General features: G+C 44.1%; 1 pseudogene; it reads left to right on the top strand.

Moving 5' to 3' along the window:
• On the top strand, positions 1 to 24,384 carry LOC100692419 (alpha-tectorin-like; annotated as a pseudogene).
• The last annotated feature ends 788 nt before the right edge of the window (positions 24,385 to 25,172 follow it).

The following is a 25,172-nucleotide window of genomic DNA, read 5'->3' as shown; positions in this document are numbered from 1 at the left end:
ATGTTTTTACCAGTGGACCCAGTGGAGGTGGTGAGTGACAGGAGAATGGCCGCTAAGCTGTCATCCCTGTTGGACAACATCTCCCACCCCATGCATGAGACTGTGACAACACTGAGCAGCTCCTTCAGTGGGAGACTGCGGCACCCACGGTGTGGGACGGAGAGATTTCGCAGGTCTTTCCTCCCCACTGCTGTCAGACTCCACAACAAAGACTTTAACTGATCAAACACACACATGTGCAATAACACTAAGTGCAATAATCTTCCTGGTATCGTTGTATTTTTTACTCAGTTGTATATAGCATTTGTATTCTATTTTTATCTTATTGTATATTTTATTCTATTTTATTCTACTGTATATAGTATTTTATTTTATTCTATTCTGTACAGTTGTGTACTGTATTTATTCTTATTTTATTTTATTCTAATTTTTGCTTCATAACTTTTGCACTGTCCACTTCCTGCTGTGACAAAACAAATTTCCCACATGTGGGACTAATAAAGGTTATCTTATCTTATCTTATCTTATCATTTCCTTTTTTTTCAGGTAAATCACAATGGACACCTGACCTTTGACGCACCATGGTATAGCTATGTACCCCAACTGATTCCAGTGCATGGAAAGCTACACAAGACATTAACCAATACTTTCCAGGACTGAATTTTAATGCAAACTGGGTCTTTGTTGCGACTTGGTATCAGCTTGCCTATTATCCACTGACTGGAACAGTAAGTGAACTCTTTCTAAAAGACAATCAATATTAATTATATATGTATGGTACCTATAATTTAAAGGGAACCCCGACTATTATGACAAGTTACTCTAAATATGTTACAAATGATCTCCACTACATAAAAACATACTTGAGAATAATTACAACTTTTTTTTCATTAAATCTTTGTTGTTTAAAACTATTTTGGAGCTTCGGGAGCGGCCATGTATTTTCGCACACAATGCATTCTGGGACGATGACATGTATTGGTTGTCGGCAGTATAGGTGCTTTCATTCAGCTAACCTGTTTTGTTTTTTTATACAGGGAGTGCAGAATTATTAGGCAAGTTGTATTTTTGAGGAATAATTTTATTATTGAACAACAACCATGTTCTCAATGAACCCAAAAAACTCATTAATATCAAAGCTGAATGTTTTTGGAAGTAGTTTTTAGTTTGTTTTTAGTTTTAGCTATTTTAGGGGGATATCTGTGTGTGCAGGTGACTATTACTGTGCATAATTATTAGGCAACTTAACAAAAAACAAATATATACCCATTTCAATTATTTATTTTTACCAGTGAAACCAATATAACATCTCCACATTCACAAATATACATTTCTGACATTCAAAAACAAAACAAAAACAAATCAGCGACCAATATAGCCACCTTTCTTTGCAAGGACACTCAAAAGCCTGCCATCCATGGATCCTGTCAGTGTTTTGATCTGTTCACCATCAACATTGCGTGCAGCATTGAGACATTGAGGGCTAGCAGGAGGGGCTATACGCTTACCTGCTGCTCTGGCAGGTAGCTCCATGCCCTCCTGGGTTTTAAATGCACCTTAGAACACACATACATCAACACTACATATGAGCGGGTGGAGGGAGGTTTGGAGTCTTCCTACACCCCCGTTCTCTGCGGCCTGCTGGAGCGGGGGGGGCTAGGAGGAGGAGTTGGCCGTCCGACTGGGGTCTGGAATGTGGGGCCTCCCTGCTGCTGCGGAGTCGGGGCAGTCTGCTTCTCCCCACTGCAGGGAAAAGGGTAACATCACCTGGGTCTGGGCGCAGTTTCCCCCTCCAGGGGCAAGGGTACCTAGACCCGGGGCGTAGAGTACGCTTGGGGAGTGTGATTGTGTGTACAGCGTCTCTTTATGTCCGTCTCCACGTTGGGTGAGTGTTGAGTAATTGTATATGAGAGCATGAGGGTGGGAATAGATGTTTGTATCTGTGTGTGCCTGTTTGTCTGTGTCTATATGTCAGGTTGGGTATCAGACGCCACCTCTCTGGGGACATCTCAGGCCCTCCAAGGTTTGGAGGCCCATCTCCCCCCACCACTTCCCCTGCCGGTGGCAGACGCCCTCAGACATCGGTGCGTTGGTGGTTCTTTGTGTCCGGGGGTGGGCGCCCAGGTACCCACCGGCTCACTCCTTGGCGGCTGCTTATCGGGGCCTGGAGCCTGGGGCTCGCTCGGGCCACTTCGGGGATGGGGTGCCCTCGGCCTCTCGGCCCGGGGCTCGGTCACTCAGGCACAGCTGGCTGCCGGCGGAGCTCACGGGCACGTCACTGCAACCCCCCCCGGCTTCTGCTCCGCGGCTGCTGAGTGACCCCTCATCTGGGACTCTCCTCAGCTCTTTCTGGGATAGTGGCGCGGCTGCCCCTCTGTTGGTCTTCCTTGGTCTCTTGTGTTCTGGGGGCCTCTGGATGTCTGGAGTTTTGATCTCCTCCATACCTGCTTCATGCCCTGGAGGACGGGGCAGTGGCCCCCCACACCCTCTAGCAGATCATTACATGAAGGAACCTTTTAAAAACAAGCGCGTTCATGCTCACAGGTGCACACACGGGTGATCACACACACAAACTACACCCTTTTTGGCTCCTACCTCAAAGCACACTGTGCGCTGTCGATCTCACGTGCTGCACAATAATGTTTAATATTTAGTATTTACTGTCATATTCCCATATATCATTGTGATGTTGTTTATTACTCTCGTTTTCTTCTGCTTGCTTTCTTTTTTTCTTTCTCAACAGGTGATCCAGGTGATCGATATATGTATTTTTTGTCTGCTTATTCTGTTGGTTTTTGGTTTTTGCCCTTCTCCCCCGTCCCTCTTCTCAGCTGTTTTTCTTTCCCTCTTTCTTTCTCCCCTTTCTTTCCACCAGTCAAGTCTGTCCCGTATTCAGCAAGTGAAAATAAAATAAACAATAAAAGGTGAATCAAATGGACCATTACGGCAAGGCTGGGATGGTCCATTTGGTAAAGTAAATCCGTTGGGCATCTTTCTTCGCCTCTAGACAATAATTCTGATGGCAAAAGAACCAAACGGGACAGGTTAAAAAAAACAAAAAAAAAAACAAAAAAAAAACATTGCGTGCAGCAGCAACCACAGCCTCCCAGACACTGTTCAGAGAGGTGTACTGTTTTCCCTCCTTGTAAATCTCACATTTGATGATGGACCACAGGTTCTCAATGGGGTTCAGATCAGGTGAACAAGGAGGCCATGTCATTAGTTTTTCTTCTTTTATACCCTTTCTTGCCAGCCACGCTGTGGAGTACTTGGACGCGTGTGATGGAGCATTGTCCTGCATGAAAATCATGTTTTTCTTGAAGGATGCAGACTTCTTCCTGTACCACTGTTTGAAGAAGGTGTCTTCCAGAAACTGGCAGTAGGACTGGGAGTTGAGCTTGACTCCATCCTCAACCCGAAAAGGCCCCACAAGCTCATCTTTGATGATACCAGCCCAAACCAGTACTCCACCTCCACCTTGCTGGTGTCTGAGTCGGACTGGAGCTCTCTGCCCTTTACCAATCCAGCCACGGGCCCATCCATCTGGCCCATCAAGACTCACTCTCATTTCATCAGTCCATAAAACCTTAGAAAAATCAGTCTTGAGATATTTCTTGGCCCAGTCTTGACGTTTCAGCTTGTGTGTCTTGTTCAGTGGTGGTCGTCTTTTAGCCTTTCTTACCTTGGCCATGTAAGAAAAGAGTATTGCACACCTTGTGCTTTTGGGCACTCCAGTGATGTTGCAGCTCTGAAATATGGCCAAACTGGTGGCAAGTGGCATCTTGGCAGCTGCACGCTTGACTTTTCTCAGTTCATGGGCAGTTATTTTGCGCCTTGGTTTTTCCACACGCTTCTTGCGACCCTGTTGACTATTTTGAATGAAACGCTTGATTGTTCGATGATCACGTTTCAGAAGCTTTGCAATTTTAAGACTGCTGCATCCCTCTGCAAGATATCTCACTATTTTTGACTTTTCTGAGCCTGTCAAGTCCTTCTTTTGACCCATTTTGCCAAAGGAAAGGAAGTTGCCTAATAATTATGCACACCTGATATAGGGTGTTGATGTCATTAGACCACACCCCTTCTCATTACAGAGATGCACATCACCTAATATGCTTAATTGGTAGTAGGCTTTCGAGCCTATACAGCTTGGAGTAAGACAACATGCATGAAGAGGATGATGTGGACAAAATACTCATTTGTCTAATAATTCTGCACTCCCTGTAGTGTAGCAACCGTATTAATTAACTTGCTTATTAGCAGTGATGGGAATAACGGCGTTACAAGTAACGGCGTTACTAACGGCGTTACTTTTTTCAGTAACGAGTAATCTAACTAATTACTATTCCTATCGTTACAACGCCGTTACAGTTACTAACAAGGTAACGCGGTCCGTTACTATTTTTCAACAAACAGTTGAAGCTGTGTTCAGTTCACCGCATCTTATATCAGCTGCAGGAAGTAGCTGTAAGTAATCTGGGCGCTACAGCTTTAAGCAGCTACGCGCGCTCCCGCACAGACGGTAATCACGATCACTGTCTAGCACAACACCTGGAGCTAAGGAGGCAAAACAATCGCATGAGTGCTGCTGTTTGACTGAGGAAGAATAAAGTAGTCGTGGTAAGCCGATCACATGACCACTTAAAGACAAAGCAACAAGGTGCTAGTTTATAAATTGTGTCGATAGGCCACGTAAAACCAGAGTCATGATAAACGATATATACGCGGTGTTTTTTCCTCAATAGTTTCGCCACGTTAGCGCTAGCAAGCACTCTCTGCTTATGAGCAAAAAAACAAAACAAAACAGGGGAAGTTTTAGGAGTGACGGAGAGAGAAAGAGAGAGGGAGAGAGAGAAAGAGGGAGAGAGAAAGAGAGAGGGAGAGAGAGCAGGAAAAGAGAGAGAGAGAAAGAGAGAGCGAGTTTTGAGATGTGAGATTTGTGACGTTTAGCATGTTTGGAGTGTGTAGTTAATGTGTTGTCTTGTGTAGTTAGTGTGTAGTGTTGTGGATAGTTTTGTGTTGTGTGTCAGAACAATGAGGCGACTGCTGTCTCCAGGTAGAAACAGCAGTGATACACCTGCTGCTGTCAGACCTGCAGGTATCAGGCTGTGATGTTCTCCTTTATAGTGGATAGAAATGATTTTTTTGGAGTGGCACAAATAATTTGTGGCATCTTATTGAAGAACAGCTGATTGTTCTGTAAATAGTTTGAAATGGTTATTTAAAAAAAGGGTAAAAGGTAAATGGATGCAAATAACTTTGTTGTTTGCAAAACTTGTGCATAGGATTTTAAAATTGACAATTAATATTTGCATTTGAAGTTATAAAATATGATTCATTAAACATGTTTATGGTTGTTACAGTAAAAATATAACTTTTTCTACTCTGATTTTATGTTTTTTGTCTGATTTTAGATCAATTCTGGTTATACAGTATGACAAAATGAGAACATAACTGTAAATTCAGGCACGTGAGGTTGCGCTAAAAAGAATGATACCAAACAAGGCAAAGCAAATAGTTTTTAAAGGTAAAATGTGGAGAGAAAATCAAGAGTAGTAAAAAAATGGCCAATTATACCCTGGACGCCAGAGGGTTAAACGTTCTTTGTTTTTTTTTTTTAAGTAACGCAATAGTTACTTTTCCAAGTAATTAATTACTTTTAGAATATTGTAACTCAGTTACTAACTCAGTTACTTTTTTGAAGAAGTAACTAGTAACTATAATTGAATTACTATTTGAAAGTAACTTGCCCAACACTGCTTATTAGTGACCTGGTTACGACTTGGTACACCTGCACTATCCGGTCTTTGAGTCTGACGTTATTAGCCATGTCTGGGCCCAAACTCCGCTGCAAAAGTCAAATGATCACTGCAGCATTACTTAGAGTTGAAAAACTGTGTAAATTTGTTCATTTTGTAATAAAATTATCAGTGTGCCTGCTCTGCCAAGTGTAACAATTAAGTTTAATTGTTAATTAAGTGTAACATCCAGGCATCCATGAAAACGGAATTTATGACATTTAACTGAGTTAGAAGTTAGCAGGGAGTTAGCTCGCTAGCTTCCATCTAAATATAATATACCATGTTCTGACTGAGAGATTTATTAAACAAATTAAAACGTACAGCTCTGCTATAACTTCCAACATAAATGACGGCAGGAAAGTAAACAGCAGTGACGTTTGTAGGGTTACTGAAGTTTGGCTAGCTGGTATATAATGATGTGCGATGTCATTCAGGGAAGGACAGATTTTGTTTTGAAGTTGTTTGCTTTGCATGTCTTGCTGTGTTTCAGTGTGTAGTGTTTTTATTTGTTATATCTGTTAATTTGTCCTGAAGAGACTCCCCCCTTTCCTGTTTTATTAATTTGACACACCTGAGAGGTGACAGCCGGTGGTGATTTAGAGAGTGCTCAGAGACGCAGGGGACGGGCTGGTGCAGGTTGGCGGCAAGTATGTGGCGAGGGCATACGACGCCAGCGAGCGGAGAGGCGGAGGGAGCTGTTCTGCTGCTGGGATAGCTGGAGGCCAGCTTGCCCGCTCCGATTGGCTGGATTTGGACTTTTAGTGACTTTTATGCCATGGCGGATGCCACTGGACTTTTAATGTTTATGTTTTATTGATTGTTATTCTGTGTTCTCCCTGGCCAGGGTTGTTTTAATTGCTTTTATATTTTTAACTGTTTTTGTATAATAAATTATATTTTAGTGATACAGTTTTTATATCATTCTATTCCCTTGGCTGCTCCACTGCTCCGTCCGTTTTTTTTGGAGGGTTTCCCTTCTTAGAATAACACCTGTTATCCACCATTACACTACATGATCGCTAGCGCGACAAGCTATTTTAGCATAACATAAACAGTAAAGCTGGAGGACAAACGCTAAAGAACGGAGGACTTTTTCCACTCGATAAAAGTTAATGTGAGGGTCCCCACGTTAGGGTCAAATGCAATCGCATGGCAGGATGCTGTAAATGAACCAGACATCCGTCAGGAGAACCACCGAGATAATCCATCCACAATACAAGGTTAGTCATTAACATACTGCAGTATTGTATTGATTTTGGTTTTGAGTTTTTGCAGCATGCTGCATGGGCTGGGCTGTAGTTACATCTTAAGGGTTTAAAAACTGAGCTTTAAAATGATTAGCGGTAATAAAAACCGTAAGAAGCCGACAGTGATCACTGACTGTTTTTAGGGGCTTGTTGAGATTAAATCGAACAAGATACAAAGCATTAAAACATGTTAAAAAACACAACAGTCTTATTAAATGAGAATACTTTGGGCCCGGAAGCAGGATTCATCACGTTATCACTTAAAGACCGGATACCGGTCATGGAGGCTAACAAGGGCTGCCCAAAGAACATCTGGATTAAGACATACGGTTTCAAAAAGTTTTGGTGATTTACAACAAACCTTTTCAGTCGCCGTTGCCATTGGCAAGCAGTAGACGCATAGACACCAGTAGTTTTCCCTCACTCTCGCGTCCTCGTGTGATGGATTGTTTTCATCTTCATCTAAACTAAGTGCTCGTTGACTATTTTCATTCTCTCTCTCTTGGGTTGCTCTGGTTCAAACTGGAATGGTTGAACAGAAGTCATTTCCAGTGCGCTGCTAACTGCGAAATGGATGCGGTGCAACCGTATGACATCACTACCCAGAGTGCATTGAGAAGTAAATAACAATGGCGGCCTACTGGTAAATCGGTTTTATATAAAATGTGCTTAAAAGGAAAACATTTGGCGTATTTTAATACCATATATGTGTTATTGAAAGCACAGTGCATATTTTAGCGCAAACATGTCTTAATAGCCGGGGTTCCCTTTAAAAACAAGAAGTTACCTTTTTACAGCAAACAACAGTCCAGGCAGTCTTGATATCTGGAGGTCAGTACTCATTTGTGCTGATGAACTATGGGGAAATAGCCAACACAACACTCTATACAGGTTGGTACCATTTTAAATATTTTCTAATATACTGAAAATGTATTTTTGTGGCCCTTACTTACTTTCTTACTTCCGGTGAAATGTATGCATATAAATGTACAAATACAATATAACCATGAAATTATTTTTAACAGTGTGACTTGTCATTTTCTGGCTGGATATGACACAGTCCATTCTACTCACCATTTTTCCATCCCTGGGTCATTCTCAGACAACGCAACAGGAGAGTTCTCAAATTTCCATCTCAGCAGCAATGTAAATGTGCCTGGACGCTGGGCCTTCAGGACAGACCATGGATCAAGAGGCTATACTTTCAATGGTAAGGCCTGAACACAATAGCCAGTTGCAGGAATGTACTTATAAAATTCTATGATATCTTCATGAAAAGAGTATTGTTATATACTGAACAGCAATCCACCCTCTCCATCCCTTCATTTTTGGTCTCCACTCTGTGAAAATAATAACAGAAAATTAGTCCAAAAGCTATTTAAATAGTAATAATGTTTCCAAGTTGAAGTAAAAGCATTTAAATTTTCTGTTTTTTCAAAGGTGAACCTCTGCAGTTTGGTGATTCCTTCTGGAGTGACAGGACCTGTGCCCAGAAGTGCACGTGTACCTCAACAGGCCTGCAGTGCCGCAACGAGCCGTGCTCCTTTTCACAGATCTGCCAGCAAACTTCCTTCCAGTTTTCTTGCCAAACAGTGCAGAGACGCACCTGCACCATAAGTGGCGATCCTCATTACTACACCTTTGATAACCGAGTGTTCCACTTTCAGGGTACCTACACTTATGTTCTCTCTGAGCAATGTAACAGTGGACTGCCGTACTACAGAGTAGAGGGCAAGAATGAGCACAGAGGCGGTACTCAAGTTTCTTGGACACGACTGGTGAAAGTGCATGTCTACAATGACACAATTGAGCTTGTCAAAGGACGTCGTGGTGAGGCGAAGGTATGGAATAAGAATCAAGTTTGTACTTAGGGTAATATCTGTTTGTGACATGTATGTTTTACTGTTTATGTATGCTGGTGTTTTTGCAGGTTAATGGGAACTTTGCATCCACTCCATTCTCCCTTAGAAATAGCACTGTACAAGTTTATGAGTCAGTTTTTTCTGTGTTTGTCAGCACTGACTTTGGCTTAATGGTGTCTTATGACACGAATCATTACGTCCAGATCAGTGTGCCCTACACTTACCAGAATGCAACATGCGGCCTTTGTGGAAACTTCAACAATCAACCTCAAGATGACTTTCGCACACGCCAGGGCCAGCTTGTGAGCTCTGATGTGGTTTTTGTTGACAGCTGGAGAGCATCTGGGGATGATGACCCCGGCTGTGAAGCACAGTGTGGAGGTCTGGCCTGTGCTGGCTGCACTGCACAACAGCAAGCATTGTACAGCAACACTGACCACTGTGGTATCCTCAGCAGCAGTTCTGGACCTTTTGCTGCTTGCCATCAACAACTTCCTCCACAGTCCTTTGTGGATCATTGTGTTTATGATCTGTGTGTAGGAGGAGGGTACCAACCCATTCTCTGTCAAGCCTTAACCGTGTACGCAAGTCAGTGTCAACAAAATGGTATTCAGCTGCAAAGCTGGAGGAGACCCGACTTTTGTGGTATGTTAACCAATTATTTAAATGATTTCAAAATATTATTTTATTAAATTGCCACGAATGTTGAGATCAATTTTTTTTCTCTGCTCTCTAGAAATCCCATGTCCAGCCAACAGCCACTTTGAGTCTGAAGGCACAGGATGTCCACCTACCTGTGTTAATCCCAACTCCACCCACAACTGTCCTCTGCCTGCACAGGAAAGCTGCATCTGTGATTCAGGCTGCATCCTCAGTGGTGGGGTCTGCGTCCCTCATGCTGAGTGTGGCTGCAGCTTTGAGGGCCATTACTACCGCTCTGGACAAATTGTAATACTAGACGAAAACTGTGGGAGACGTTGTAGCTGCAGTTTTGGCTCCATGTCTTGCCAGTTTCATGGTTGTGGGCCATTTGAATCATGTAGGTAGGCTGGAGAATGGAGAAAGAGGATGCAGACCAAATAGCTATGAAACATGCTGGATCAGAGGCCCAGGGTCATATCAGACATTTGATGGACTGACATACCAATATCCTGGAACTTGTCGATTGAAACTTGCAACAGTTATGGGACTATCCAGTCACCCAAACTTCATGGTGACAGCAGAAAAAGTGCCAAGAGGCCAGCAAGACTTTTCCAATGTGCTAAAGTTTGAGGCAGAGGGGACACAGGTCTCCGTTGAGATGGAAATAAATGGCAAAGTTCAGGTAAATGACAGAAATACAATTGAACTTAAAACTGCTGGCTAAGGGTAAACGTAAATACAGTAAGATCATAATTCACGTCGGCAGTAATGACACCCGGTTACGCCAATCGGAGGTCACTAAAATCAATATTGAATCGGTGTGTAACTTTGCAAAAACAATGTCGGACTCTGTAGTTTTCTCTGGTCCCCTCCCCAATCAGACCAGGAGTGACATGTTTAGCCGCATGTTCTCCTTAAATTGCTGGCTGTCTGAGTGGTGTCCCAGAAACGATGTGGGCTTCATAGATAATTGGCAAACCTTCTGGAGGAAACCTGGTCTTGTTAGGAGAGACGGCATCCATCCCACTTTGGATGGAGCAGCTCTCATTTCTAGAAATATGGACAAATTCATTAAACCCCCCAAAATATGACTATCCAGAGTTGGGACCAGGAAGCAGAGTTGCAGTCTTACACGCCTCTCTGCAGCTTCTCTCCTCCTGCTACCCCCCCAAAAACCCATCTCCATTGAGACTGTGTCAGCTCCCAAAAAGACAAAAAACAAACTAAAAACCAGCAATAAACAACTTAAACATAAAAAATCACAAAGAAAGAACAATACAGTATCCACATCTGAACCAAAGAGTAAAACAGTGAAATGTGGATTATTAAATATTAGGTCTCTCTCCTCCAAGTCTCTGTTAGTACATGACTTAATAATTGATCAACAAATCGATTTACTCTGCCTTACAGAAACCTGGTTGCAGCAGGATGAGTATGTTAGTTTAAATGAATCAACACCCCCGAGTCATTCTAACTACCAGAAATCCCGAAGCACAGGCCGAGGGGGCGGTGTGGCAGCAATTTTTCACACCAGCCTATTAATTAACGAAAGACCAAGACAGACTTTTAATTCATTTGAAAGCCTGATGCTTAGCCTCGTCCACCCCAGCTGTAAAACTCAGAAACCAGTCTTACTTGTTATCATCTATCGTCCACCTGGGCCTTACACAGAGTTTCTCTCTGATTTCTCAGACTTTTTATCTGATTTAGTGCTCAGCTCAGATAAAATAATTATTGTGGGTGATTTTAACATCCATGTAGATGCTAAAAATGACAGCCTCAACATCGCATTTAATCTGTTACTAGACTCAATTGGCTTCTCTCAAAATGTAAAAGAACCCACCCACCACTTTAATCACACTCTAGATCTTGTTTTAACGTATGGCATAGAAACTGAATATTTAACAGTGTTTCCTGAAAACCCTCTGCTGTCTGATCATTTCCTGATAACATTTACATTTACAATAATTGATTACACAGCAGTGGAGAGTAGACTTTATCAAAGTAGATGTCTTTCTGAAAGTGCTGTAACTAAGTTTAAGAATATAATCCACCCACTGTTATCATCTTCAATGCCCTGTACCAACATAGAGCAGAGCAGCTATCTGAACGCTACTCCAACAGAGGTCGATTATCTTGTTAATAATTTTACCTCCTCACTACGTACGACTATGGATACTGTAGCTCCTGTGAAAACTAAGGCCTCAAATCCAAAGTCCCTGACTCCGTGGTATAATTCTCAAACACGTAGCCTAAAGCAGATAACTCGTAAGCTGGAGAGGAAATGGCGTGTCACAAATTTAGAGGATCATCATTTAGCCTGGAGAAATAGTTTGCTGCTTTATAAGAAAGCCCTCCGCAAAGCCAGAACATCTTACTATTCGTCACTGATTGAAGAAAATAAGAACAACCCCAGGTTTCTCTTCAGCACTGTAGCCAGGCTGACAAAAAGTCAGAGCTCTACTGAGCCAACCATCCCTTTAACGTTAACTAGTAATGACTTCATGAACTTCTTCACAAATAAAATTTTTATCATTAGAGAAAAAATTACCAATAATCATCCCACAGATGTAATATTATCTACATCTACTCTTAGTACCATCGATGTTAAGTTAGACTCTTTTTCTCCAATTGATCTTTCTGAGTTAACTTCAATAATTAATTCCTCCAAACCATCAACGTGTCTTTTAGACCCCATTCCTACAAAACTGCTCAAAGAAGTCCTGCCATTAATTAATTCTTCGATCTTAAATATGATCAACCTATCTCTAATAATCGGCTATGTACCACAGGCCTTCAAGCTGGCTGTAGTTAAACCTTTACTTAAAAAGCCATCTCTAGACCCAGCTGTCTTAGCTAATTATAGGCCAATCTCCAACCTTCCTTTCATATCAAAAATCCTTGAAAGAGTAGTTGTCAAACAGCTAACTGATCATCTGCAGAGGAATGGCTTATTTGAAGAGTTTCAGTCAGGTTTCAGAGCTCATCACAGCACAGAAACAGCTTTAGTGAAGGTTACAAATGATCTTCTTATGGCCTCTGACAGTGGACTCATCTCTGTGCTTGTCCTGCTAGACCTCAGTGCTGCGTTCGATACTGTTGACCATAATATCCTATTAGAGCGATTAGAACATGCTGTAGGTATTACAGGTACTGCACTGCAGTGGTTTGTATCATATCTATCTAATAGACTCCAGTTTGTACATGTAAATGGAGAGTCCTCTTCAGACACTAAGGTCAATTATGGTGTTCCACAGGGTTCAGTGCTAGGACCAATTCTATTTACATTATACATGCTTCCCCTAGGCAACATCATTAGAAGACATAGCATAAATTTTCACTGCTATGCAGATGACACGCAGCTCTATCTATCCATGAAGCCAGGTAACACACACCAATTAGTTAAACTGCAGGAATGTCTTAAAGACATAAAGACCTGGATGGCCGCTAACTTTCTGCTTCTTAATTCAGATAAAACTGAGGTTATTGTACTCGGCCCTGAAAATCTTAGAAATATGGTATCTAAGCAGATTCTTACTCTGGATGGCATTACCTTGGCCTCCAGTAACACTGTGAGAAACCTTGGAGTCATTTTTGACCAGGACATGTCCTTCAATGCACATATTAAACAAATATGTAAGACTGCTTTCTTCCATTTGCGCAACATCTCTAAAATTAGAAATATCCTGTCTCAGAGTGATGCTGAAAAACTAGTTCATGCATTTATTACTTCCAGGCTGGACTACTGTAATTCACTATTATCAGGATGTCCTAAAAACTCGCTGAGAAGCCTTCAGCTAATCCAAAATGCTGCAGCAAGAGTACTGACAGGGACTAGAAAGAGAGAGCATATTTCTCCTGTTTTGGCTTCCCTTCATTGGCTTCCTGTTAAATCCAGAATTGATTTCAAAATCCTGCTCCTCACATACAAGGTCTTAAATAATCAGGCCCCATCTTATCTTAATGACCTTGTAGTACCATATCACCCTATTAGAGCACTTCGCTCTTGCACTGCAGGCCTACTTGTTGTTCCTAGAGTATTTAAAAGTAGAATGGGAGGCAGAGCCTTCAGTTTTCAGGCCCCTCTTCTGTGGAACCAACTTCCAGTTTGGATTCGGGAGACAGACACTATCTCTACTTTCAAGATTAGGCTTAAAACTTTCCTTTTTGCTAAAGCATATAGTTAGGGCTGGACCAGGTGACCCTGAATCCTCCCTTAGTTATGCTGCAATAGACGTAGGCTGCCGGGGATTCCCATGATGCATTGAGTTTTTCCCTTCCAGTCACCTTTCTCACTCACTATGTGCTAATAGACCTCTCTGCATCGAATCATATCTGTTATTAATCTCTGTCTCTCTTCCACAGCATGTCTTTCATCCTGTTTTCCTTCTTTCACCCCAACCGGTCGCAGCAGATGGCCGCCCCTCCCTGAGCCTGGTTCTGCCGGAGGTTTCTTCCTGTTAAAAGGGAGTTTTTCCTTCCCACTGTCGCCAAAGTGCTTGCTCATAGGGGGTCATATGATTGTTGGGTTTTTCTCTGTATTTATTATTGTGCTATCTACTGTACAATATAAAGCGCCTTGAGGCGACTTTTGTTGTGATTTGGCGCTATATAAATAAAATTGAATTGAATTGAATTGAATTGAATTGAATTGAACAGTCATTTTAGATTAATGTGTCATAATGAAAAACACACAAAAAGCTGACACAAGTAGATAAGCTACTAATAATAGGGAATCATTAAGTAGAGATCACTCTGTACTTATGTGGACATTATTCTACATTGTTGTTTTCTTTTCTTTTCTTTTTTTTTTGTCTGTCCCATTTGGTTCTTTAGCCGTCAGAATTGTTGTCTGAAGACCAACAAGGATACCAAATGGATTTATTTTGCCAAATGGATCATCATGGCATTGCCGTATTGGTCCATTTGATCAAACTTTGTTGTTATTATTTATTTTATTTTCAGTTGTTACAGATGGGACAGACATGACTGGGGGATAGGAAAGGGAGAAAGAAAGAGAGGAAGGAAAAGAAAAACAGAAGGGAAAAGGGACAGTGAGAAAGGGCAAAGAGAAAGAAAAAAAAATCTCCTGGATCACCTGTTGAGAGAAAAAGAAGAGAAGACAAGCAAAAAAACCCAAACAAAAACAAAGCAACATACTAAACACAACACCATCACGTTAATCTAGCTAAGTGTGAACAGCAGTAAATACTAAATATTGAAAGTTGTTGTGCAGCACGCAGGACAGACAGCGGACAATGTGCTTTGAAGTAGCAGCTAAGAAAGGTGTAGTTTATGGCTACGAACAGTGAACACCCGTGTGCACACCTGTGTGGATCAACGCGCTTGTATACAAAAGGTTTCCCCATGTAACGGTCTGCTAGAGGGTGTGGAGGCCCATAGCCCCGTCCCCCAGGGCATGAAGCAGGCATGGAGGAGATCCAGGCTCCAGACATCCAGAGGCCCCAGAGTGCGAGAGCCCAAGGAGTACCACCGGAGGGGCATCCGTGCCACCTTCCTGGGAAGGGCTGAGGAGATCCCCAGACGAGGGGTCACCCAGTAGCCACGGAGCAGAAGCCAGAGGGGGCTGCACTGGCGTGCCCGCCGGCTCTGCCGGCAGCCAGCTGTGCCAGAGTGAACCGAGTTGCAGGCTCCAAGGCCGGAGGCCCGAGGGCCCCCTTTGCCCCGGAAGAGGCCTGACCGAGCGACAGGCACCAGGCCCTGCCAAGTAGCCACCGGGAGTGAGCTGGTGCATACCTGAGCGCCCAGCCCCGGACACCAAGAACCACCAATGCACCAACCCCTGAGGGCATCAGTTACCAGCAGGGAGTGTGGTGAGGGGAGATAGGCCTCCACACTTGGAGGGCCTGGGAGTACCCAGGGAGGTGGAGTCTAAGACCCGACCTGACATATAGACACAGACAAACAGGCACACACAGACATAAACATGCTTTCCCACCCTCATGCACACATATACAAACACTCAGCACTCACCCAACGTAGGGATAGACATACATAGACATGTACACACAATCATACTCCCCAAACATACTCTATGCCCCGGGTCCAGGTACCCTCGCTCCCAGAGGGGGAAACGGCACCCAGACCCAAGAGATGTGACCCTTTCCCCCGGGGTGGAGGCAAGCAGACCGCCCCAGGCTCCGCAGCAGCAGGGAGGCCAATCGGACAGCCAACACCTCCTCCCAGCCCCCCGCCCCGATGGCTAGTAGAGAACGGGGGTGTGTGAAGACCCCATACCTCCCTCCTCCCGCTCATGTGTAGTGTTGCTGCGTGTTGTTCTAAAGTGCATTTAAAACAAGGGAGGGCATGGTGCTGCTGCCAGAGAGCAGCAGGTGTTAGCACGGCCCCTCCCGAGAACCCTCAATGTCTACATGGATTTAAAATTGAGAGGTGGGCACCGGCGCCAGAGGTAGGGTTGAATACACAGACCGTCCTCTGGACGCCGTTAACGTGGTCACCCTCAAGGCCCTATATATATATATGTGTGTGTGTGTTATGAGAGTGTGAATAATGTGGATGTCTAAGTTGTGAAATAAAATTGAGGCACAGGTGGCCAGAAGGGGACGGGGGGGGGGGGGGAATGCCTCCCCTGCACCCTGGTGACACACCCGCACCCCAAGGCCCTACCTGTGTGGGTGAGTGTGGTGGAGCGGGAAGAGGGAGGCAGCCGGGGATGGGGAGGAAAAGAAGGGAGGGGCAAGATGCCCTCCTTAGGGCCAGCTCCCCGGCTGACCCCAGTAGGCACCCCCGTCCTCTAGTACCCACCAAGGCAAGGGAGCCCAGGCCCATCCAGACTGGGGCCTATGGCAGCAGCACCGCTAAGCCCCACAGGACCTGGGGAAGCCCACCCCACCCCACCGCAGAGGAAACTATACCCACCCCAACATTCAATCATCTCCAGACTACACAAGACAACAGACACCCAGGTTAGGTTTATTCTCCACCTCTCCTGTGTCTGTCCCCCACCTGCAGAGTGGACTTCTGCAAGGATGGAACAAACCTCCCTGCCAGTTGAAGAGTCCCCCAGTTAGGCCAATGCACCAGAGGCCCCCTGCGCCAGGACTGAGCCCCCGTGCACCCACCCGCCCACAACCTCGGCGACACACCGACGAGGACCGAAGCCCCAAGGCCCAGCCAGAGCCCCATCACGGAGACGAAGCACCCCCGAACCCCAAGCCCCCCCGCCTGCCCCGGATCCACTCAGGGGCAGCCAGGCTACCAGGCCAGTAACCTACGTCCGCCAGTACAGACCATCCCCCAGCCCCGCTGCACGCAGCCACGAGGAGAACACCCTCTAAGAGCGACCAGAGCCACTCACCAGGTTATGACCACAACCCCCGGGTTGAGCCCTCCAGGGATAACGTCTCTAGGGCTCCTCCTGGCGCCCTAAGCCCATCCCAACCTCCACATCAACCACAATAGCGAAGGCAGGACCAAACCATGACCCCCCACCCCCACTAGGTGATGAAGCCGATCAAAGGAGCCCAAAGGGATTGACCAAATGTGGTGGCAGAGGCTGTATCAAGACTAATGTGATCTATTAGATGGTTTTTATATTGATTAGAATTAAGATTATTTTTATTTTTCCAGTTAAGGAGGACCGTTTTCTTGGCAATGCATAGGGCCGTAAAAACAATGTGGGCTGTGTTTATTTCTGCAGTGACCTCATCCAAGTTGCTCAGCAAGCACACTAAAGGGGAGGCTGGAATGTTACATTTCAGACACTATGATAAGTCTTCACATATCCCAAAACTTCTGCACTGGTGGACAGAACCAAAGGGCGTGGATGTAATTGTCTGGTGTATTGCCTTGACAGTGTGAGCAGTTGTTGGAAGATGTAAATAATCATAATAATAATGCATTGGATTTATATAGCGCTTTTCAAGGCACCCAAAGCGCTTTACAATGACATTATTCATTCACGCTCACATTCACACACTGGTGGAGGCAAGCTACGGTTGTAGCCACAGCTGCCCTGGGGCAGACTGACAGAAGCGAGTCTGCCATATCGCGCCATCGGCCCCTCTGGCCAACACCAGTAGGCGGTAGGGTAAAGTGTCTTGCCCAAGGACACAACGACCAGGACAGAGAGGCCGGGGATCGAACCGGCGACCTTCCGGTTGCAGGTGCCCTTCCCAACCCCCTGAGCCACGGTCGCCCCTTGGCTTGGTAAAGCCCATCTTGAACATCCGATGACCTGTATAGTGCACTCTATGTAGTATTTTGTATTGTATTAATTGCAGACTGGGATTTTTAATCAATTTAAAGGTTTTTAAGCATACCTGAGACCAGAAGTTTTGGTCTAAGCTTACTGATAAATCTGCTTCCCACTTTGCAATAGGAAGGGATATTGATTCATCTATTTTAGAAAGTGTTCTGTATATTTTAGATAATAATTTGGGGGATTTAAGAGTAAGAAAGTGTACCGCACTTGGTGGTGTTTGTAATTCAGCTTGACTGAGGTTAAATCTCTTTTTTACTATGGATTTAATTTGTTGATATTCTAAAAATCTTTTCTTGTTGATCCCATATTGTGTAACTAGTCTGTCAAATGGAATAAATTCTGTTCCCTCTAATATATGTTCTAAGTATTTAATTCCTTTACAACTCCATTCTGGAAAATTAATCATATTATTGTTTTGTAATATGTCAGGGTTATTCCAGATAGGTGTACGTTTGCATGGGATTAATGAAGACGCTGTCATTTTTAGATACTCCCACCATGCTGTTAGAGAAGAGCTGATGTTGATGCTTTTAAAGCATTCATGTCTTTTGATGTTTGAGCTGATAAATAGTAGGTCTGAAATTTCTAGATTATTACATAGTGCCTGTTCTACATCTAGCCAGGGCTCATCTAAGAAGCTGTGTTTAAACCATCTAGAGATGAACTGAAGCCTGTTGGCTAAAAAATAGTGATTAAAGTTAGGCAGATCTAATCCTCCTTTATCCTTGGTCCTTTGTAATGTTTTTAAGCTGATACGTGGGGGTTTGTCTTTCCAAAGGAATTTAGAAATACATGAGTCTAGAGATCTGAACCAATCTTGTGATGGCTTATTTGGGATCATTGAAAACAAATAGTTTATTTTTGGCAAGACCATCATTTTTATAGCAGCAACCCTTCCCATGAGTGATATGGGTAAAGATTTCCATCTAGCCAGATCGCTTTCTACTGTCTTTAAAAGCGGGATGTGGTTTAATTTAGTTAATTCTGAAAGCTTAGGAGAGACATTAATACCTAAATATTTTATATTTCCAGATTGCAGTGGTGTAGGAGAAGAATTATGGAGGAAGCAATTAATCGGAAGAACTGTAGATTTTGACCAGTTGATTGAATAATCTGAGACTCTTGAAAAAGAATTTATCAATTCAATCACCCCAGAGATATTGGTTTGTGAGTTTTGGAGAAAAAGTAACACATCATCTGCATAAAGGCTGATTTTATGTTCTACATTCTTGCATTTTATGCCCTTAATTACTGAATTCTGTCTAATTGCTGCTGCTAGTGGCTCAATAAAAATTGCAAACAGTGAAGGGGAGAGTGGGCATCCCTGCCTGGTGCCCCTCAGGAGACAGAAGCTGGAGGATGTTTGATCATTTGTTCTGACACAAGCTGTTGGGGAATTATATAATATTTTTAACCAGTTTATGAAAGAGGTTCCAAAACCAAATTTGTGTAAAGTTGCAAATAGAAATTTCCAGTTAACTCTGTCAAATGCTTTTTCTGCATCAAGAGACAATATTATGGTTTCAATGTTTTTACTGCATGAGTAGTCTGTTAAATTAAGTAATCTACGTGTATTTGTTGATGAGTGCCTACCTTTTATGAAACCAGTTTGGTCAGGATGAATTAAGAGGGGGGTTATTTTCTCTAATCTCTTTGAGAGAGCTTTGCAGATTATTTTAAGGTCTACATTAATAAGGGATATTGGACGATAGCTTGAGGGATATACAGGGTCTTTGCCTGGTTTTAGTAAGAGACTGATATTTGCAGAGTTCATATTTGGTGGTAGTCTGCCATTTTCTTTGATTTCCTGCAACATTCATTGTTGTTTTCAATAGGAAAGGCTACCTTTCAATACTCTCACTTAGGTTTGAGTTGCTTTCTTTCCTTTATGAATGAATTCCTTTATAGTGTACCAAAATTAATATTAGTAGAATTTCATTTTACTTTTATTTTTTAATTTAGTATGTTATTTAATTAACTATCAATGTGTTTTAGTGATATACTGCTTCATTTAAACAGACCATCACATCACAGGCTGCTATATGATCATTATAGTATGTCATTTTTAATAGTACTACAGTATAGTAAATACAACAGATGTTGAATATAGTGGTGTATATTGAAGCTGTTGAAACAGCTATATTCTACAATAAATACCAAGCTCAGGACTTATTGGGAAATGACAGATGGAAATGTCATTAACAATATGGTCTTTACTTGAAAGTGTTATTATAATTATTATGACTAACTATTTGAACGCCTTTTAGGTGGACGGTCAGGTGATCAGGCTGCCTTTCAGCACCGGGTCCAATGGAATCAAAATTTTCTACAGCAACCTGCACAGTGTCATCATTCGCACCTCCTTTGGTGTAACTGTGCAGACAGTCTGGCCTCACTTGGTCCATGTCACTGCTCCTGGTGTCTACAGTGGTTCACTGGGTGGACTCTGTGGTAACTACAATGGTCATCCACACAACGACTTCCGCACAACCAACGGTGTCCTGGTCAACAATTCTCAGGACTTTGGAGACAGTTGGCGAGATGGCTCTCTGGCTGCTCACTGCTTGGAAAGTAGAGGTCATGATTCTAGGATTGATTTCAATTCTAGCCAGTACTGTGGCATTCTCAGCTCACCAGATGGGCCATTTGTACCCTGTTGGTCTGTGGTTGACCCAAGGCAGCAGGTGGATGTATGTGTGGAGATCATGAGGGGCTCTAGCGATCCAGCATTAACTCAGTGTGATGTCCTACGAGATTATGCACTAATGTGTCAACAAAAGCATGTTGCCTTAGGACAATGGAGAAATGTAACTGGCTGTGGTAAGAACTCAACTGTTTTTTAATTAATTTTAGCCATGATTTCTAAATGTTTAAAGATACCTTTTTAAAAACTAACATTTTTGCTTTTTCCACAGCACTAACCTGCCTGTCAAACAGCCATTATGAACTCTGTGGAACCTCTTGTCCTTCTGCTTGCCCCAGCCTCTCTTTCCCCTTCACCTGTGATACTGTGTGCCAGGACGGTTGTCAGTGTGACAGTGGTTTTATCCTCAATGGCAACCAGTGTGTTCCACCAACATCTTGTGGATGCTACCATCAAGGACGCTTTCGCGAAAGTGGTGAGCATTTCTGGGATGGTGAAGAATGTCAGAGTTTGTGTACCTGTAACAGCACTACAGGGAACGTCCACTGTACTCCCAACTCCTGTGGCCCCCCAGCAGTCCTGCCGTGTGGTGGAGGGCGAGTTTGGCTGCCATTCCAACCCCCATGGCACGTGCTCTGCCTCTGGAGACCCTCACTATTTCACCCTTGATCGGAAGGCCTATGACTTCCAAGGAACCTGCCGCTATGTTCTGGTGACCCTTTGTAATGCCACTGATGAGCTCAACCAGTTTTCTGTGGAAGCTAAGAATGAGGCATTGAATGGGTTGCCAGTTTCAGTCACAGCAGAAGTTTTCGTGAATGTGTGGGGCTATCATATGCACATGTCAAGATACAACAGGGGTATGGTAGAGGTGAGCGGAACTGTTTCTGAACAATTACTCATATTTTAAATCTTCAAAAGTAGGGCTGCCACGATTAGTCGACTAGTCACGATTACGTTGACTATTAAAATCGTCGACGACTAATTTAATAGTCGACGTGTTGTTTGAAGCTTTGTAAGATCCCAAAAGACGCAGGAATAAGTAGTAGGATTTAAGAGTGTAATAATGGACTGAAATAGAAGATGGCAGCACTGCATGTACAAGAATGCCAGCTGCCGTTAAACCCCGAAGAAGAAGAAGCTGTGTCCCAGAATTCATAGCGCGGCCCTGCTCAGTTTCCAACAATGGCGGCAGCTAGTTAGTTTTAATATTACTCTTATTATTCTTTCTGGGTCACAAAATAATCGTTTAACATATTTTCAGGTGAGAATGTAGCTGTGTAAACTTCAAATATCTGCTCATTTTATCAAGACACCACATATTTTCAAAAGCGCTCCAACATTTTCGGAGACGTCTGTTACCCACTAGCTCGATAGCTAGCCGGGGTTCAAGGCGCAGTAGAGCCGGTGAGAACACCGGACTCCCGGCAAATCGTTTTCAAACCCACCGCCGTCTTTCGCTACTCAGGTTAAACATGACATATAAGTCACTTAGATAACTTGAAAATGTTATTGTTTGGCTTTTTTCAGTATTTTATTTGTTCCTGAGTAAATCGGTTTGGCTGACATTAAAGTTATAGTTTTTACACAGCTGAATAAACGTCAAGCAGACAACTTCTGATTATCAGAATGCTCGAGAATATACCCCGGTGTCATGTTATATTTTAGATAGCAAGGAGCAGACGGCTGAGTTTATTACAGTCCACCGAAGCAATCTGCAAATTTCATTAAAATTTAATAAACTATCATCTTGTCTTTATTTTTAGTTAGCACATACCTTAAACACTTAAAGCTGTAAACTAATGACAGTTATATAAGAGCAGATGCATGCTGGTGCAATAAGCTGTACATTGTACGTCCAATGGATGCATGATCTGATTAGTCAACTAATCGCAAAAATAATCGGTGACTAGTCGACTATCAAAATAATCATTTGTGGCAGCCCTATTCAAAAGCAAAATTTAAAGTTGCAGTTGCAGATGAACCTACCAAATGAGACAGACCTCTCCTTAATTGCAAAGTATTGTTAGAAAATGGACAACACGAAATTGCTGTAGAGAAATGTTAAAGATAAAGTAGTCTGGAAACAGTTGTGCAATTATGTAATTTATTCACTAGAGAGTGTCACTGAGTTTATTTTTAACAATGAGCTATCACTTGTACTTGTATAGGACACTAATAAGAAATAGCCAAATGTGAGAGATCCTCGGTAAATAATTGCATGTGCTGTTGGTCATTGTGCTGCTATCACATTTGTTTAGTACTTACATATGAACACGGATAAAGGCCATATGAATAAAATTAAATATTTTTGTTTTTCCTAAATTGTTCTTCCAATGTCCTAGGGTAAATGGAATAACACAAAATGTACCAATTCTCTTGAATGGAAGTCAAGTATCTATCTTTTCCAGTGGATCTCAAACATCCATCCATCCATTCGCTTCCGCTTATCCTTTCCAAGGTCGCGGGGGGCGCTGGAGCCTATCCCAGCTGTCATAGGGCGAGAGGCGGGGTACACCCTGGACAGGTCGCCAGTCTGTCGCAGGGCCAACACACAGGGACAGACAACCATTCACGCTCACATATTCACACCTAGTGACAATTCGGATTATCCAATTAACCCATCCCCTCAAACTGCATGTCTTTGGACGGTGGGAGGAAGCCGGAGTACCCGGAGAGAACCCACGCAAACACGGGGAGAACATGCAAACTCCACACAGAAAGACCCCAGCCTGATGGTGGAATTGAACTCAGGACCTTCTTGCTGTGCAGCAACAGTGCTAACCACCGGGCCACCGTGCTGGATCTCAAACAATTGACTGATTTTGGCTTAAGCGTCATGGACGATGGATGGAGTACAATTTCTATCACTGTGCCTCCAAATTACAGGTATCTGCCATTGATCTGGTGTTTTCATGACTCACACTCACGCCTGTAAAAGAGCTCATAGTTGTGCACCAAAACACTTTAATGGCATAATTCCAATGTAAAGGATTTTTCTTGGCTCAGAATGGTCTTTTTGGGTGTCCCATAAGATTGTTAATCCTTGCTACAGTAAAACGAATGAGTCGGTTTCATCTTACTGTTCTCATCAAAAGGGGAAAAACATGCGGACTTTGTCAAAACTTCAATGGAAATTCAAATGACGACTTCTACACCCCATCTGGAATAACAGTCGCATCTCCAGATGAGTTTGGGAGAGCCTGGAAGGTGCCAGGCAACTACACCTGCAGTGATGGATGCGGCTCATCCTGTCCGAGATGTGCCAATGAACAGCCTGCCAGAGATCAGTGTGAGGTGATCCAGGCAGCTGATGGTCCCTTAAGTTTCTGCCATGAAGAGGTGGACCCGGCACCATATTTCAACGACTGTGTGTTTGACGTCTGTGTGGCAGGAAATCGAGGCTTTGACCTCCTTTGCAGGGCTCTTGAAACATATGTTAAATATGGACCAGGCGAGGAGGATGGAGACACTGGGGCTGGCCCAGGTGAGGAGGATGGAGACGCTGGGGCTGGCCCAGGCGAGGAGGATGGAGACGCTGGGCTGGCCCAGGCGAGGAAGTAGGCGCTGCAGGCGACGGCGTGGCAGCCGCAGGTGGTGGCACTGCAGGCTGGACGGATCCCTTGGACCCTCCAGCGACGACAGGAGACGAAGGCCGGAGTGGTGCCTCGGACCCTCTAGCGGAGACAGGAAACGAAGGCCGGAGCGGTCCCTCGGACCCTCCAGCGAGGCTATCACAAAGCCAGCAGGCATGGAGTCCTCTGGCAGACATGAAAGCAACAGGCGCTGTGCTGAGCACTGGCTCTGCCCAGACAGCGCTGACATGGTGCAGTTTTCAGGGGGCTGCTTAACCTTCAGGGATCCAGAATCAGCTGGGGACCGAGACCTAGCCTCTGGGGAAGCCCTGGAGTGGATAACTGTGCCAAAAGCAGCTAAACCGTGAGACACACCCTGGGTTGAAATAGGATTTTCTCCCTGCGTAGAATGAATGAGTGAGATAGGTGACGGAATGAATGACGGAGCTAGCGGGGACACTGGAGCCTGAGCTACGGGTAGCGGGGACACTGGAGCCTGAGCTGAAGGTGGCTGCCTGGGCAGCTAGCTGAGCTGAAGGTGGCTGCGGAGCAGGTGATAAGCTATTCACATTACTATCTGCCGCACAAAACACAGCCCTGGAATGAACAGTTCCACAGTCCAAAACAGGAAAAGAGTCCTCACTCACCACAGCCGGCAATTCAGAAGTCCCAACATCAGGCTGTGGGGTGGCGCGCCGGCGGCGTGATCGTCGTTTCCTCCCCGCAGATGGCTCCGACAGGCCGGGCAAAACCACATCTGGCGGGTCGGGCAGCGAGGCAGTAGTGGCTGAGAGAAGGTGTGGTGCGTTCTGGAGAAAGGCCTACATGGTCGGGGGAAGCGATTCCAATAGCCATGGAAGGCCGGAAAAGAGCCGTTGTAGCCGGCTTTCAACTGTGCGGCGAAGCTCTTCCGGGGGGTTTTCCAGCCACAGCCCGAGGAGAATCTCCACATTGTAGATGATGTTGTCCTGGAGCTCCTCGGACGGATTCAGTGCCGTTGGGTCCATCGTGGCTGGTTCGTACTATCATGGGTTGCCGAGGCAAGCCGTGTGTGAATTATTTAGGACCCAAGATGCGGCAGCTCTGGTGCAAGTGAGTTTATTAACCAAAAGTGGATACAACAGAGATGACGAGGGTGAACATGAAACTAAGAAAA

This window comes from Oreochromis niloticus, linkage group LG8 (assembly GCF_001858045.2).
Source record: "Oreochromis niloticus isolate F11D_XX linkage group LG8, O_niloticus_UMD_NMBU, whole genome shotgun sequence".
NCBI classification, from domain to species: Eukaryota; Metazoa; Chordata; class Actinopteri; order Cichliformes; family Cichlidae; genus Oreochromis; species Oreochromis niloticus.
The sequence above is the reverse complement of the archived record's forward strand: the minus strand, read 5'-3'. Positions and strand labels throughout refer to the sequence as shown.